Source organism: Ylistrum balloti, unplaced genomic scaffold (assembly GCF_031769215.1).
Source record: "Ylistrum balloti isolate Yb309-2 unplaced genomic scaffold, AGI_CSIRO_Ybal_v1 Utg370220, whole genome shotgun sequence".
In the NCBI taxonomy this organism is placed as follows: domain Eukaryota; kingdom Metazoa; phylum Mollusca; class Bivalvia; order Pectinida; family Pectinidae; genus Ylistrum; species Ylistrum balloti.
The window spans coordinates 394,411-412,941 of NW_026782185.1; the positions used below are offsets into that span (position 1 = coordinate 394,411).

At 34.0% G+C, this 18,531-nt stretch overlaps 1 pseudogene; it reads left to right on the plus strand.

Moving 5' to 3' along the window:
- The first annotated feature begins 6,137 nt into the window (after positions 1-6,137).
- On the plus strand, positions 6,138-16,687 carry LOC132551843 (sodium-coupled monocarboxylate transporter 1-like; annotated as a pseudogene).
- The last annotated feature ends 1,844 nt before the right edge of the window (positions 16,688-18,531 follow it).

Below are 18,531 nucleotides of genomic sequence, written 5' to 3' on the forward strand. Positions count from 1 at the left end.
TCTTCTTTTGATGACAATAGATGCTAGGAAATATAGACATATAATATACATTGATTTCATATAAAGGGAAGTAACTACTGAGTGTACCTGTAAACAGATTGGCTCAATATTTACTACTAAGGATATTCAATTTCATTATGTTTATAAAGACCACTATATTTAAGCTGATAAATACTGGAAAATCTGTTGTTGATATTAATATATAATAACCTATTGAGAATAGTTTTGTGATGATATTGGATTCACACAGTCCACCATTAACCATTCTCTGTTGATGATTAAAAGCCAATTACAGCACATAGATGTAACGATAACCTTGTAGTGCTACGCTAACTCATAAAAGTATTATGATATTTGTCTATTTAATTGACAAACTACCAAGAATCGTATATATATTACATCATATAAGTACGGTCCATCTGGGCACTTAGTGACTAGCGATTTAAACATGATCCAAAATGTTAAGCTACGAGGACTTTCCATGAGGAATCGAAATATCGGGAAATTCCTGATATCAATTGAAACAAAAAATTAGATAGGATACAGAGAGGTTTAACAGCGAATCAACTGCATAATGCAGCTATTTCTTCCTCAAGGACTGATGAATTTCAGTATACTTATGGATTCCGCTGAACCCTATATTAGAAAGTGGATAAACGAAGAGCACGCCGCGTTCGATTCACTTTTGGAGTGGATTATATATGACGAGCCACAAATCTGTATTCCTTGATCCGGATTTTAAATGAACGCTTCAAGATACAGATAAGGCGTCTCAAAATTTTGTTTGAAGACATTATGGCTCCTGCATGCAAAAAGAACTCGACTTTTTCTGTTGTGCTGGTAACCCTACCTATACACTATCCAATATTTCTTAAGAATCACACTTCTGTATTATAATAATTTACTTTGCCGATTAATTGTAAGGATATGGACTTCCCCCGTTTATATTTGATCCTTACAATCACAAGAATACACGAAACGGAGTTACAGTTTTATTGTGATACTTTTTACTTCAGAAATGGAAATAATGTCATGTAGATTTCAAAGAATGCCACAGAACCTTTACTCTTGAATATTCCCTTCGGGAAAAACAAATCTATTAGTAGGCCTAGCACACTTCATTTACAAGCATGTCAACATAGCCATCACCCAACTCAAGTTTAAAAATGCAAGTGCCAAATATGACCAAAAGGAAGATTTACACGCAGAAATAGTACAAGGAGAAAAAGAATAAGCGTCTTCTTTCTTTCAGAATATTTTATTGTCATGGTGGTATTGACAGTAGGAATTGGGCAACAGGCAGAGCCTAAGCGTCTTCTGCTTCATCAACGACGCCCTTCATGTGATCATTGACCAATTCAAGTAAGTAATGTCGCGTTCTCAAATGAGATCAATGTAAATGTATACAACAATGAAACCAACACGCAAACTGACGAACACAAGCAGTTCCAGCTTATATCGCGCAAAGATATATAATACTTCTGAACCTGTTCTTTTGAAACCCTGTGTTCTGAATTAGTCTGCCAGTTGACGACTTCTTGCAGAAAAGTAGTGATAATGGGAACAGACCATTGAAACGAATCAACTGCGACATTTAACATTGTTATATAGGATGTGAAGGCAGGAATGTTGCTATCCAGAAATGCAAACTTCACAATCGACTTGGTGGAAAGCTGTCCGTGTTGGTTATTTAAAATCTTAAATTGCTATTTAAAAACAAGACGTCATCTGAAATGAAATCTAACGATTTTACCAGGTCTTTGTGACTTGTTTTGATAAGTTCTTCATTTTTTGTGAAAATACGTTCTAATAAAAGAATGAATATACTGAAGTGGAAATTATTAATGATTTTTTTACTTGTCGCAGTTGCTTCGATATTCAAGGACTCGACATCAAGATTTTCGTGAAAGATATCGACAACTAACAGACAAATTCACAACACTGTGTTTCAAGTATTGCAGGTGAACAAAAATGATGGTCGTCATAATCATCTCACTGTGAAGTATTCTTTCTCCTTATGAGGCTGTTTGATTCTCCTTAGAATATCTACTGATTCACGATGTTGTTTAACGTGTTTTCGGATTTACCTAGGTTTACATGGCGGATGCTGTCGCTGAAGGATAAGACGCTTACGCTTCCGGAACACTTGGCCATTTTTTCTCTTTCTTTTAAGGGTAAACATGTAGACTTGTAGTAATTGTTTCAAAAGTTATTGGGTAGAAAATCATTTTGAGCATATAAATCCGAGGACCACTAAATATTTACCTTAATCAAGAAAAGAGTTCAGAGAAGACACAACGTTTTTAGTATATATGTGTTATTACATTTGTATGCCGATGCCACTATATGAACTAGCTAGAAAAAGTTACGCTAACAAAATTTTAAATAATGTCGATCCCCTATTTGATATGATATAATTTCAGTTTTCATAGAGACGAAAATCTTTCCCCGTCAATTTTGCCCTTCCCTTCGAAGGATTAAACAGTCATAAACAGATTGTTGTAGATAAATTCGAGTTGTTATCTGTAGACAGCAAGATGTACTTATTCTTGTCCTAGCATTAAATAGTTTTCTTTCGAAGTTTATAACAACTATTAAAGAAAGATGTTATTTGCCTGCAATGCCGTGTCATATATGACAACGTTTACCTGGCGAGGTTTCGTCATTTATAATGACCATAAATGCAACATGATGTTTGACTTCAATGATTTGAATATAAGTCATATCGTTACCATTTAGATAATGTATAGGATTACGTATACATTACCAGTCGCCTTTAATAGAATAGACAAATTTGGGCCTGTTTCCAGTAATGTTAATTCTCCATAGGAGCCTGCCCCCGTATAATTTCTTATCTAGCTCAACTACTGTTTTTTTTTTCTTTTCCGAAAAATAATTTTACACCTTTCCGACACCCAGATTTCATAATTTCAGTGAAAATGTATTTTTATAAAGTTGTCAATTTCAGCATCAAAGACATAAGTTCGTAAATAAAAGAAGGTTTTCTCGAAATTGTAATTCGCAACATAGTATAAATTTCTTTTGATAAATATTTCCAAAACATCGTGTTTATTCATAAAACATGAAAAAAAATATATTCTCGGATGAAAATGCACTTACAGAGACACAATTATGAAGAAAAATGCCATAAATTTGCAATTTTCTCCCGTTATATAGTTTTGGATGCAAATTTCCATCAGAAAATCGGATAGAGCTTTACTTGTTTCATATGTGTACCAAAAATCAGCTAATTCCATGTGGTGGAACGTTCTCATATCGCCGCCTGAATGTGGTTGTAAATTGAAAGAAAAGGGGAAATTAGTAACAACCTTGTCTGAAACCCTATTATATAGCTTATTATATACAAACTTTTATATTGAATATCAGAGCGGATATTTTCATGACAGTTTTATGATGTGTAAAAAAAAATAAATAAATGAAGTACTGTTTCCACGTCTCGATCTTGATTACTTGAGAACCATTACGTGTGGAACGTATCAGATATCTCTGGCTCCTGGTTACATCGCCGAACATTTAAGTGATGACGGCGACTATGAGGTGTGGCTTTACCAGCACTCCCCAGACCTTCTCCGATGTCAAATACATTCTCGACACAAAAGCCAAACGAAATATAACGTTTGGATACGGTTCACCGTTTCACCCGATGTTGAGGCCCCAATAAAGGACTACTACTGCCAGTGCCCAGTTGGAGAGAGAACGATGGGAATGTGTGCGCACATCTCCAGTATCTTGTACTACCTTGGGTATTACAGGACGCTGGAAAACCCTCGACCATTACAACCACAGGTAAAGAAATTCCGACAAAACTTGAAATAGTTTTCCATGCGGCATGAGTGCATATGTCGAAAGTATGTTTGGGGCTCGATATGAAAGATCCCCGTTACCATGTGACTAACCAAACTTATAAATATAGGTATTATACAATCGCCCGTAGCTATGAACACACCCGTAAATGCGAAAACCAACCAAAATCATAAGGAACACGTTTTGTTTGTTGTTCTGTCTATTTGTCAGCCATTGTCTTCAACCACGGGGACTTGCGAAGTAGCCATCTTGGATTTTTTTATGAAAAGTGTTTCTCTCACTTTTTTTCATATCTGTGTACATATTCTCAACATACTCTCGTTTTTTTGTTAATTATCTAAAGAAAGTCGAAAATCGGCAATTCAACCTTAGGCTAATTCAACCCAACATTTTAAAATGTTCCACCACTTACATTTTGATGATTTTTCCTCTCATCAATAGCATATTACGTACTATTTAATAGGATAAAAATTGGTTTGCATCCAACGCCCATAAAAGGGTGTATTCTCTAAAAAAACACAGTTTTTGTGTCTAAAATGTTATCATCGAAAATGGCATTTTTGAGATTGTTTCTTCCATAAAACAGCCAAATGGCGCGATGGAAACATGATTTGTTGTCACAATCATGCCATGAATGTATTCTTTACGGTGACTATCATTTGATTAGATTTTCATTAATATTCTACATAACATGCACATTTTATCAACACTTAGACAGCTTCTGAAAGGTACAACTTTGAGGAGCCATAAAAAACAAACCAAGTGACCTAAATCTTTATACTTTATAGATTTGTGACCACAACGGCATGGGCAATGCACCACCAACAGGAAATTTGAATCAGAGAAGGAGCCGGTTTGGAAACCGGCCCTTTATAAACTAAAAAAGTAACTAATTCCGTGATTCTGACTTGTTTTGATTGAGGAAGGCATTGATAATGACGGAAAGAAATGGTTCTGAGAACCGGATGCTTAAGAAGGATTCAATCATATGTGACACGGAACAGAGTACAAACATATACTTGACATTCTTTTGAAATGATGTGATACATGAAAATGACCAAATTATCGAAATCGCCAGAAAATCGACTATTATAACAATAGAAATAATTAACAACAGTCACTCAATAATGGGTCAAGAAAAAATTTAGATAACCACTGTCGAAAGTCCAGTTACTTTTGTCAGGAGCGGACATCATTATCAACAAGATCAGAAGTGTTAGATTTCATTCTGAATATTTCTGACTTTCAAACATATTGTAGACTATGAATGTTCATAAAATAACTTAACGACCAGTAATATCATAATTTATAGACATGGCTTATTGATACGTATACCACATATTGAAGACATATATGAATACTGGATAAGCTGCATTGTGATATGTTTGAAGGCCGTAGTTGGAGAGAATCTGTGCTTCGTTTTGAGTGTACACATTGACAGTAACACATCAGACCTTCCATTTTTTATATATGTATTTGAAGTTTGACTCATATTGACGAATTGAAGCTACCAAAAGCCTGTTTCATTGGCAATCGGGGATTGAACTCTTTCACATATTTCATATTAAACTTTGAATAACGGTAATCAAATATGCTCCAGATTTGCAGAAAAATAAATTGAAAAAGATAAAAGATATCTATTGGTAATAATAAAATAAATTAAATGTGTCATTGCAGTTATTTTCGCTGATTATATTTGTTCATCTGCTCAAGACTTTGCACATGTCGGCTACTACAAAAGGAAAACAAGCATCTCTCGAAACAAGACTAGGAGCGTCTATGGAGTGTATCTGATACAGAAATGCTGTCTGCATTTTTTATGCTGTTTGAAAATGTATAAGTTATTTACAATGCTATCAGTTGAGGATTTTATCATAAGACTTTTTATAGCATAATCACAAAGCCGTAAGCATGGTGTAAATGAAGAGATAAAATGACAGGCTGTGTTATTGTTTCACGTAGAATATCATATTTAGTTATATTGATGAAAGTTACATAAAATTGTTGTTTTTTATGAATCCATGTGTTATCATTTACATCAACTGGTATTTTTTATTGCTTTGTTTTATATCTGTCTGGAAATGTAGTTTTATTTTGTTCTTAATGTAACTTCTATAACATTTAGAATAATAAAATATCTGCCTCATCAAAGAATTTCATAAGGTTTTATCATTATTTATCATTTATAAGCCATATTCTAGGTATTTAGGTATTCAGTTCAATATCTTCAATTACTGGTCTCTTGCTGATAAACTGTTACATACGTTGGTGCCAAAATTATTTTTTTGTTGTGAGATTTTTTTTTTCGAAAAATGGATTTGACTTTTGTTCCAGCTCCCGCTCCACACATCGCCGACTATATTGTTATAGCCATTTTCCTCTGTGCGTGTATGGGGATTGGTGTATACTATGGTTACCAGACCAACAAGAATCCAACCTTGGAGAACTATTTCCTTGGAAACCGACGTCTTTTACTTTTACCGGTAACAATGTCTCTTTTCGTGACCTATGTTTCAGCGATTTCTCTCATGGGAGTTCCAGCTGACATCTACGTCAACGGAATTGCGATCGCTGTAGTTGGTGTTGGCAATGTCACCTCCGCATGGATAGCAAATGTTACTGTTATTCCTCTTCTCTACCCGCTGCGACTTACTAGCACCTACGAGGCAAGTCATAAAACATAATTTTGTATAATATTTATAATAATTTGAGTGTGAAAAATGTTGTAACATTTCATATCCTATTTTTCGGTTATTATGATATCGCTTTACTGGAGAACAAAGCTCCCAATAAAACAAATACTTATACTATTTACACATATTTAAATTTTCCAAAAATGGAAATTATGAAACTTTAAATAAAAAATGCAGAATGGCTTTTGATATGCGTCAGTCACATAAAGACAAACTATACCAAGTTTTAACTGATTTAGACCATTGGACGTTACAGATGAGTAACAAAACATTACAGATAGTAGTTATCAAGTAGTGGAAGTTATTGAAATGTTGATGCTTAAGATGTCATAGTGTCTGATTATCATGGGTTCACCTGTTATCAAACCTTATCGACTTTCATCTTTTGTGATTGCAGTATTTGCAGCTTCGGTTTCACTCAAAATGCGTACATATTCTAGGAACAACCATTGGGATGCTTCAGACGGTATGTAGAACGTTTGGGAATTAGTGTTTTCGATTTTTTAATAGAAATGTACGGATATTGAATTATGAAAATATTTTGGTATGTGGCATTATGGCTAATGTACCGACCAAACTATTGATATATGGCTTAAATAATGTCAGCATGTAGTCCATTGCCATTTTTTATCTAAGAATTTCACTTGAGTCATCAAATCAATCGCAATAGGTCCTCAGTTCCTTTTACTGTGATTCCATTTTAAAATGAGTCTTAAATACTTTAAAAGGAAATTTTCTTTTATACAAATTTTATTACATTTAATTATCCACATCCCGGTATAGTGACTGGTGACTAAAGCATTAACCAAGACAATAATCTACGAGAGCATTCCATAAAGGTTCTTAAATATCGGAAATGTAGAAAGTAATTTGCTCTAATGTCGATAATCTTTTGTTCCTGTTGCCTGTTGTCTAGGTTGCCTATTTGGGAGTGGCACTGTATGTACCTGGATTGGCTCTTCAAATTGGTATGCATAGATTTTCCAATATCTACCATCTATAAATTTATCTTAAGATTTAATTCTAAGACATGAACATATAGATATGGTGATGAAAATTATTTATCGGAGGATGGCTGTTTTCTGTTGTAGTTGCTGGAATACCCCTGTGGCTCTCGGTCGTTGTTTTTGGGTTTATATGTACCATTTACACAGTCATAGTAAGTTTTCTTTTTTTAACAAAACTAGAAAAAAAAAATATAGACACAAATGATTCTGTTATTTTGACATATTTCTGTTTTAAGAATGATATTGAGGTTATATTAAAAACAAGTGTGTAAAACATTGTCTTTGATAAGTTGTTATCTTAGGACCCGCTGTGGAAGCTGAAGTTTATTGGTACCTACCCTTTTTAGTTAATGCCACTTAGTTTCAACCACTGATGATTTTATAGATCATCAAAATACTGTGAAGTTCGTAATTTTCGAGAGTATTTTTTTTTCTATTTCGAGGATAAAATCAAATAATTAATCACAATTTTACGCTAGAAAGATTATAATATCATGTATAAATTATAAGACAAATGTATCCGTTACAACTTATTTGAGTCTTTTGATATATCTGTATATGTCTCTCGATAACTCCTCCTTTGTTTCAGGGAGGAATAAAGAGTGTAGTATGGACAGATGCGTTTCAGTTTGTAACGATTGTCATTGGACTATTTACCGTGGTCATTAAGGTGATGAACAACTTTTCGACACACTTGTATATTGTTTTTATTATTATAATTTATTGAATTTTAATTTGAGCTTCTTAAAACTACTAAAATGTATATTATGGATTCAGAATGCACTGTCAATCACTCGTTCCTTTTTGACATAAAAACGTGTTTTGAGACTCAATATTCGGATCTTTTATTCTTTGTTCTTTTTTTTTCTTCATTTATAAACTTTTAACTGGGATTAGTCCTGGTAATAATCGAAGAAATTTCAGAATGTTGAATGACGCTTTAATTCTTGCTTTTCCTACAGGGCAGTACCCACATCGGAAGTCTTTATTCTATCATTAAGATTGCATCTGATGGAGGAAGACTCGAGTTTTTAAAGTATGCTATTTTTAACTTAATCTCATATTTATTTACTAGCATTAAACATGAACTTACAAAAACCGTATTCCACTGCAATCAACATAAGAATACATCTACAATATATCACAATTTTCGAATCACCTGGCATAGATATTATATATTAAAAAATTGAAAATATGTTTTATCAATTTATCAACTGTCTAAATGAGTCATTCTTTTAAAAAAAAGTTGTTTCTAATATCACAAGACCTTCTAACATCTGAGACCGCGTTTCACTGGTTCTAAAAAATATTGATACTGTCAGCATGATTTAACTACTTTTGTAGTTTTGACCCTGATCCCAGAATCCGGCATACCGTCTGGGGTTTTTTGATTGGCGTTCCATTCATTTTTCTTCCAAATTGGTGCAATCAGTCAAGTGTGCAACGGATCTCGTCTCTCCGACGTCTCAGGGCTGCTAAACAGTAAGTGTCGTTTATGTAACATGGTAATCAAGTTCATTTAATTGCATGGTTGTATTATCCTATATTTTATTGAAAAAACACAGCAGCAAAAATCAAAACATGTCCAACTTCATATCGGATAAGGAATAAGGATAAGGATGTCGAGATATTGGAAAAAAGCCCAACGATATTGTTTCAACTATGACATGTAAACAGTGATTATCGATGCAGAGATGTCGGTCTCCAAAAATCTAAAAAATAAAGAGTTGTCATATTTATTGTAAAGTTTAGGAAACCAATTTAAACAAGGCAGGTAAGATTTTCTCCGTTATCGAGCAAGACTAGTTTTTTTTATTTTCCTTCTTTTTTTGATGCAGTGATGTAATAATTTCTGCATCAAGGATCAAGTTATGGGAAACAATATATGCAGGTACAAAACCATATCTAATATGTAAATCTGATTTAACATTAGGATCAAGAAAAACAGACTAGTGATTGGTTTTCGTTTTAGATTAACATATCAAGAATGATTGAATTGATTAAGTCCACACTGACAGTGACTAAAAACCAACTGCAGATTTTCGTTTCATTCACTCTTTGGAATACATCATCATGGATCTTGAAATTCACATTAACTAAATGGATGGGGTTTTGCTATATTTAGGAACCTTTATGAAAAGCTCTCGCAGCTTATTGTTTTGGATAATGCTTTAGTCACCAGTCACTATGTGCCGAGATTTTGATAAATAAGTTGCAAGTCTGAGATGGTGCATCACACGTGAAAGAAAACTATCATTTCATTATATATAAATCATTTTGTGTTTAGAATGGATAAAATTCGTTTACGGTATCAAAGAAGACATTCCCTTTAATCATTCAGTATGGGAGAGGATACTCATACACCTACGTGGCAAAGCATTGTATATAAGATTAGAGAAGATATTATGCTACGTATTGTTATACAGTAACAGTGCGTTTTGATCTCCATATAGTAAGAGTGTAATACACTTTGAAAGATAACATTAATGCATTCTGATTTTGTACGGTGTCTTTTTCCGTGTATTTGTTGATAGTACATTCTGCGATGGGTAATGGACTTTTTCACCGCGCTTTCAGATTTGTCCTTTAAACTGAAATAAATATCATTATTTAGTATGAACTTATATTTTTGTACTTGCATAGGATATTTTGGCTCCTTTTTCCGGTCACGTTGGGTTATCAAGTGCTCCTTGGGTATTTGGGAATCACCCTGTACTCGTATTACACCATGTTGAAATGTGATCCAGTTCAAGCCGGTTTTCTCCCCAACTTCAATCAGGTATTTAGCTGCTAAAGCCAACTCACGTTTTATTCACCTCAAAGTGTAAGTTGTATTTAAACGATATAAATATATCATACCATTTAAAACTAAGCTGTCATTTCTTTTGAAAACCTTGAATTCGATTACAGGTTAGTTCTCATATTTTATCCAAACAAAGTCAATTTAATTTAATATTTGATTAATTGACCCCTCAAAACAAATATATATATATATATATATATATGGATTCTACTGCGTACAGATCATAATTTCATTTGCAAACGCTCAATTGCTCCTGATTGCCCGGGTGGAAACGCGCGAGGGAAATCATAATATCGGAGAGAATCCACCACGTGGTCGGGCAGGCGACCTCCCATATCTTTTCACGTCCAATCCTGGAATCGCTGAGCCAACCGACCACTATTATTTGGTATCCAATATAACTTAAACTTGTGACTCGTGACGATGTCATAAATAATACGTGTAATAATTGTTGTTTTTTTCCAGCTGATGCCATATTTTGTTCTCGATGTGTTACGGTATCTCCCCGGTTTATCTGGAATCTATATCAGCTGTTTGTTTAGTGGCGCTCTGAGGTATTTCAACACACTCGATGAATTGTTTAATGTCTAGGCTTCTTTCATCTTTATGTGTCATGGCATCAGTTGGTTTCATCAGAACTAAGAATAGGTTGTTGTTTTAGTAGAAACGAAATGTTTTATCATAATTCGATCATGTGATAAAAAGGATCTTAAATTCGATTCCATTTGATATTCGGCAATTTTTATCTTAGCTCACCATTTAGACGCATTCCTTAAATTCATGTATTTAATGAAAATTCATGTAAGATCCCATATTTATTGATGCAAAATATGGCAATTTTTACTTGTTCAATTTATCTATATATGGATAATATGACATTTGTTGAATCATGACGCTCGTGCACCTACCAATTTAAATTTTCACTTTTCTCTGATTAAGTTTGACTTTCCTAAATCGCCACATAGTTTCCTAAGGTTTCAAACTTTTGGACCCTAGCACCAATTACATGTCCTAAAAGGATAAAAATGTATGATAAGTTGAATTCCTTATTTGACTCTATATATACATAAGTCTCAAAAATAGAAAAATGTTATTCACCCGTGTTGCTTTGTTCAATCTTCTTTCATTTACATTTTCATGTGAATCGATATTGCAATCATAAGTATTAAGACAAATATAAACGTATTCAATTTTCCCCAGAAACTGTACACTGTATCATCTTTTGTCAACTCACTCTCCTCAGGAATCAACGCATTAGCTGCCAACACTGTCGGAGATATTTTTGGGGATTATGTGAAGAAATCAAGTATTATTTCCCAAACATATGCTGCGAAACTGTTCGGTGAGTTGTACTGTTACGTATAAATTTGTTTTTGCTGTGAATATGTCGGCCATTTTGGATTATGCTTATGTAAATTTGTTTTTATTAATCAAATATCGTGCCATTGCGAATGGAATTGATCTGGTCTTCATTCTTCTTCCTCAAATTGGAAATAGTATGATTTATTTCTAATATATCAATCTACTATTGTTCCACATTCCACGTATGAATGTTCAAAGACGGAAAAATCTACATGAAAATATTAACAAGAAAACACAACACGTTTACCAAATCACAAACCAAACAATTCGATGAAACTAGGGGAAAATATGAACAAAAGTGAAATAGACATGGAGACTCAAGAAAAGGTATAAGGAGTATAACACCAGGTATTCCGGAAGTGTAAGAGTCTTCTGAGTCATCGACGACACTCGCCATGTAAACCTTGGTCAATCCAAGTAAATAACGTCCCGTTTTCCAACAGAACAAATAAGAACAAGGTATACAAAAAAGGAATTAAAAGGCCAACAATGAGCAAAAGACACGACCAGCTTCATATTACACAACGAAACAAAATGTTTATCAATTAGATCACTGTGATGAACGTACAGAGTCCACGTAATGTCCACCAACCAACACTGTTTAAGACTGTTACTAGTTTGTTCGTCAGTTGACGACTTCTTGAACTAATATCGTGATAAAAGGAACAGGCCATAGATATTGAGTCGACAGCAACATGTGAACACCATCGATTGGAGATGCAAGCGTGTTACTTTCCAGAAGAGAGGTTCTTGGATACCTAAAGGCTTTTTTCACTTCTTGAGTATCACAACAGTAACACGATAAGACTGTTACCCAGATTTGATAGTACAAGAAATAGAATTTAGTAGTTAGTTTGGACACAGGTTTGGTTGAACAGCTAGACGAGTCAGCCAAAAAGGCCGTTCATAGGGATGGATTCTTGTGAAGTTAAGGAATCCAAAATAAACGGGGGAGATCCGTATCCTTATCATTAATAGGCAATCTAAATTATTGTAATCATTGAAGCCATGCATGCCAACGTTTGTATCCTAATTAACGGGTCAGTCAGGCGAGTCAGCATAACAAGTACTAAATGTTAAATCACATGTATTTTGACGTCGTAATGCTAAACATTAGAAGTTGTCTAATGTTGTATCGGGAAATATTTCCATTTTTGTTAATTACTTTGATACGTCTACTACAGTGTTACTGTACGGACTGGTAGCCATTGGACTGGCGTACGCTATTAACTTCGTGTCTGGATCTGTTGTACAGGTAAATCATGTCTAGATATATTGAACTTTATTTTGCTAATGATAGTCTGAATTCTTATAAAAAATTGCAGATGTGTAGCATTATATTTCTTTCTTTTTTCATAACTTGTCAATGTAATGTTATACTTGGGGTCTGTGACTTGGTGTCGTGTGTCAAAAGAAGGCTACTCTGACCAACAGTTGCCTTTCGTAAAGGGATATGCTAGAAAAGACGTTCTAAGAATTTACACAAAATGTCAATACACAAATGTTTCGAAAGTATTATATCAGGCTTTATAAATAAAGTGACTGAATATTGGGAAGGTATCGAAAAGCGTCGCGAAGGAACTCATTGGCATAATGCAAATAGCCGGCGCAGTTTATATAGGGTCTTGTTATGGTTTGGAGTAAAATGTTAGTAGAACCTACTAAGTAGCTACAAAGAAATAAAGGGTAATCAACGTTTACATTTTCGGCAGATGGCCCTTTCTGTATTTGGGGCATGTGGAGGGCCATTAACCGGACTCTACTTCCTCGGTGGAATGATACCGAAAGCAAACTGGAAGGTAAGTATCAAACATCACCATAGTGTTAGGACAGAGAAATCACGAAAGGTTATACAGGAACTCATGCGAGATTGAAAATAAATTATGATTGATATTTGTATATTTTCATATTTTGTAGCAGGAAAAAGAAATTTTGTTCTACAGATTTTAACCAACAAATGATTGATATGTGGTCAAAATTACGTACGATAGGAAAGTAGGTCACTATGATTCAATTTTCTGCTGTTTTGAATTGTTTCGATCATTATGAAGGATTATTATGTAATACTGCTACGATACCTGTCGCATTTAAGGGAGCCATGGCCGGTAGTGTGACAGCCTTTGTAGTCAACATGTGGATAACAGTGGGATCACAGATGTACGGAAAGAAACCGCCGAAATTAATCCAAAATCCTACGATTGGATGTTTCCCCGGCAACTTAACCGTCACACTAAACGAGACTCTGATGTACAGTTCAATCGATACCACTCCGTTCGGTGTAACTGGACAGAAAAGCATGTTGTCAATTATTCTAAATTCGTAAGAACAAATGTTGTTTATATAAAGTTTTCCAGAGTTTGCCATGCTTTGAATTATCTCCCTTTCTATACTATTAATTATCATTGTCTACTTTAATCACACCTCGTTATCTCGAAGTCGGCGGCGTCTTTGGTAAAACTGTGAGTTATCCGAATATTCTATTAAAGAAAAGTTCGAATGCTTAGTGGGACCGACGGAATACTTCGAGTAATGAGAGTTCGAGGTAATGAGGTTCAACTGTATATCGGAATCATTTCATTGTTATCGACCAGGTTAATGATGAATTGATACCCAAATACAAATAATAATTTCTTTAAAACGATCAGTTTCATTGCTTGATATGCAAATTTGCGAATCGTGTTCCTGAAACATTTTAATGTTATTTACTAACCGTATTTCAATTAAGCACTATATATAATCTGAAATAAGCTGGTATCATTAATGATAATTATTTATTCGTATGAATATTTATATACCCATGTGCGTTTATGATACTTACTGTTATATCTGTTTGTGCTTAAACGTCAAACCAAACTTTTGGGTCACGTGATATATAGAAGACATTAACAAGGGAAAAGGTGGTAGACAGAAAAAGTAACAAAAACAAATGATAAAATATTTTTATGTTTTGTAAATAGGTATTTAACTAATTTTTGGTTTTGTTTAACATGTATGTTAATCAACATTTTCGAATTTTTAATATTATCAATTAAACTCAATAAATATTCAATAAAAACAATCAATCATTTTAAGACGATACGAAATAAATATATTATCACACTTACTTCTATTTTTGACGTCTTATTTCATAGCAATATTTACATGGTGAAAACCATTAAAATTTCAGAATTTCATTCCGAATGAGACGAAGATATTTCACTTTATATGTAATTCGAAATAATCGTTTTATTTATCGTTAAAGATAACTTTCATTTTTGTCCGAAAATTTTGTAAACATCGAATCCATTGAGTTTTCTAGGATATTCTGAGAATATTTTGGTTTGAAAATAGTAAATGAATGCCTCAATACGTTATACTTCTAGGTCAGTTGGAAGCTTTTTCCTGTACAATATCTCCTATGTCTGGTACGGTTTTATCGGATTTTTCCTGACTTTGATCATTGGTACTGTTGTCAGTTTGTGCACAGGTAAGACAGTTTACGGGAAGAAAACTCTTACTTACAGGAGTTTTCTTTTGTATGCAGCTTATATCTTATTAGGCAAGGTACAAAGGACACACATGTGAATAGCATATTTCTATACAAATCCATATCCAGATGCAATAAAGCTGAGCATAACCGCGTCTTGCAGCTGTTTCGTACTTCTTTGAACCTGCATTGACGCTAGGGGCCTCAATGTTGGGAATCGACTGAGAAGCATACAAATTGATCAGTATTATTATCAATCAGATGATCTCTTATTTTGCAGGTTGGAAAAAATACTATCATTTGTTGTCATGTCGATGTTATTGAACATAATTAGATGTCGGGTGCAATTGATACCCTCATATTGCTGGTAATTTTCAAGAGTAAAAATTTTCGCGATTTTCTAATAAAACGGTCGTTTATATGATGCCGATTGAAAAAATCGAGATCTGGACAGAGAAAATCTAATGCACACGTGTCTCGTTATTACACGCATTATTTGTTTCGCGGTCACGTTAATGTACCGTGAAATAGTGAAAATGTCATCCCCACGAAAATAACCAGCTATACCTTATTAATATTAATGATATTTACATAGAAAATATATTGCTAAGAACAATAGGCTTAAAAAGTATTTCTTATAACAACAGTAACTATCTTTGACATCTATCGATGTAAATTAAATTATAATTAGTATTCTTTATTTTCACAACTATTGAAGACAGTTACCAGATATCAGGACTTCCACAGACCGGTGACGGAAAGGGATGGGAAAATTTTAAAAAAAATGTGCTACACAAGTTTGATTGTTTAATTATTTGTTAAACGTCTGATAGAGGTAAACTATCCACCAGTCAAAACCAATTATATTTCTTTGTTCTTGCAGGAAACGATCAAGACGAACCCGTTGATGCTTGTCTCATTTTTCCCTATCTGCCGAAAGATATATGGTCTGGATTCTAAATCAGTTTATCATGTTGCTGAGATGGAAGAAAATGTAACATAAAAAGCATAACAAAATGTATAAACCAATTAATTTGAAATCCGACCAAAGTGGACTCAAAGAGAGTTTGATTTCAAAAATTCATTTTTTCCTATCAGAAAAAACAGATAACAGTATGGTAAAAAATAGACATGTTTTAACGTTGAATTTAATTAAGTTTAGAAATATTGAAAAACGGTCATATTGTCCTATCATATAGGTGGGCATATCATTTTGTCATAATAATCTATATATCGAATATCAAACCATTCGATATCTAAATTGAATAAAGTATGCTCCCTCATGCAAGTTATGTCCTTGAAATTTCATCAGTAAAAAAGATATCACTGTAACATGTCGACAACTACTAGAATACCTTCATCCTTGATTTAAATTATTTCACTTTTAATGTTTTCCACATCAATTTTTATTGATTTACAGAATATGGATCGAGCTATGCCTGCAGTAGATGAAGCACTCATTTATTGCGAGTCGCGTGATAGAAACATCCCTTCACCAGGCCAGAAAAATCAATATATTATAGTTTCGTGAACTGCAGATGTAATACTGATTTATTACCTATTTTGATTGAAGACAAATATTTCATAACTTCTTTTAAACATTACAGAGAAAAACTTCTGTTTATTTCTGTTTAGATAGTCGAAAGACCGGCTCGAAATTTTATTATTTAGTTTAGTTTAGTTTATTACCAGTGCAGGATCGTTACGATCCTCTATACCGGTCTCAGTGATACAATGATAGTGTTTATAATTATTGTCATTTGAGACGTCAGATCCAGGAACTACAGAATTTCTTATTTATAATTATATACCAGTTCTTGATTTGCCCAGTGTTCATCCAATCTACTTTTGAAAGAGTTAACTGTTGGTGCCGATACATTATACTCCAGAAGATTGTTCCATATTTTGACCACACGCAAAGCAAAAGAATGTTTCCTGATGTCAAGTTTATAGTGCTGCATGTAAAGTTTTTTGGAGTGACACCTTGTCCGCTGAATTTGAACTTTGTCGATCCACAATTTAAGGAAACCAGCAGCGTTACTATCACAAAAACTGTTCGTAATTTTGAAGACGTCAATCATATCCCCACGAAGGTAGGAGAATCCAAATTTTAGAAAACATAGAACAATTGTTTCCGATATTATATTCAGATTTGAACACGGTATATTTGCTATGGTTTGCTTTAACTTCAGTGATTCCAATTATCTGTGGAATTTCAATATTTGTTCTTATCAAAAGCTGAACGGCGTTGATTTATAAGCACTTTAACTCATCGAAACTTCCGCTTTACAAACAAAATATTCATCCCGATTATTATATACATCGTCACAGTTCTAATTCATTTGGAAAGATGATTCATTTTCCTTGTACCTGCTTGCGCTGCCTTGCGTTGCCCGTGTTTTGCCTGTTGACTCCCTTGGTGACGTGTAGCCATGTTTGTTGTCTTTCTCCTTGGTTTCGCCCATCGTATCCAGATCTGTATCCTGTTCTTCTCTGGCTTAAATAGCTCAAGACACCAGCCAAACTGAGAAGAGTTGTCCCGATTTCCTTTACAACGGATTTTACACGCTGTCTACGCCATATATCAAGGAAATACTTGATTAAGTAGTTGAATTGTCGGAGCGCAGAAATCTCCGACTGTTTTTTGTTTTGCTTTTGTTTTTGGTTTACATAGGGTCTTTTTTACAAATAAATTACATTGTCTTAACGTGCTGAATTGATGAGTTAACAATTTCTTGATAGAGTCAACCCTGATTCCACACCTGACAGTATATACTTGCTTAAGTTTATTCGATGTTCAGCGTTCTCCCCCTAGATCACGATTTTCACGAACGGTGACGACAGTTGGCAGATAAAATTCTCAGGCTTTCAGATTAGGGAGGAGGAGAATTCAACGGTCACCATGTTCCCAGTGGAGAATATTCTGTTTCATTGTGGAGTATGAAGTTATACATGTCCTTTGTCCGTTTAAGAGCATGACATTACTGGAATTCATTTAACTGATTTAAGTTTCGGTAAACCTGCTGTCTTTAGCACATATTTCCCGTTTCATTAATTTTGAAATTGAATTAAGAAATCCTTTAGCATTCTTTTGTTGTTTTAATTTGGTTTGTTGTCATATAAATCTGTGAAAATTATCTTGCTCATTCAAGAACGTCGCCAGAACACTGACGTTTGTCAATGTAAATAGATCAGGTCATATGAATAGTCATGGAAACGATAATTATCTCTACAACCAACCAATCAAATAACCAACTAACCTAGTAAAGCCCAATTAGCAACGGTAAAAACACAACATACCGCCACAAGGTCCAAAACACATAACGGTTATCCCCTAGATATTCACTCACAATTTGTACAGAAAATTCAGAGGAT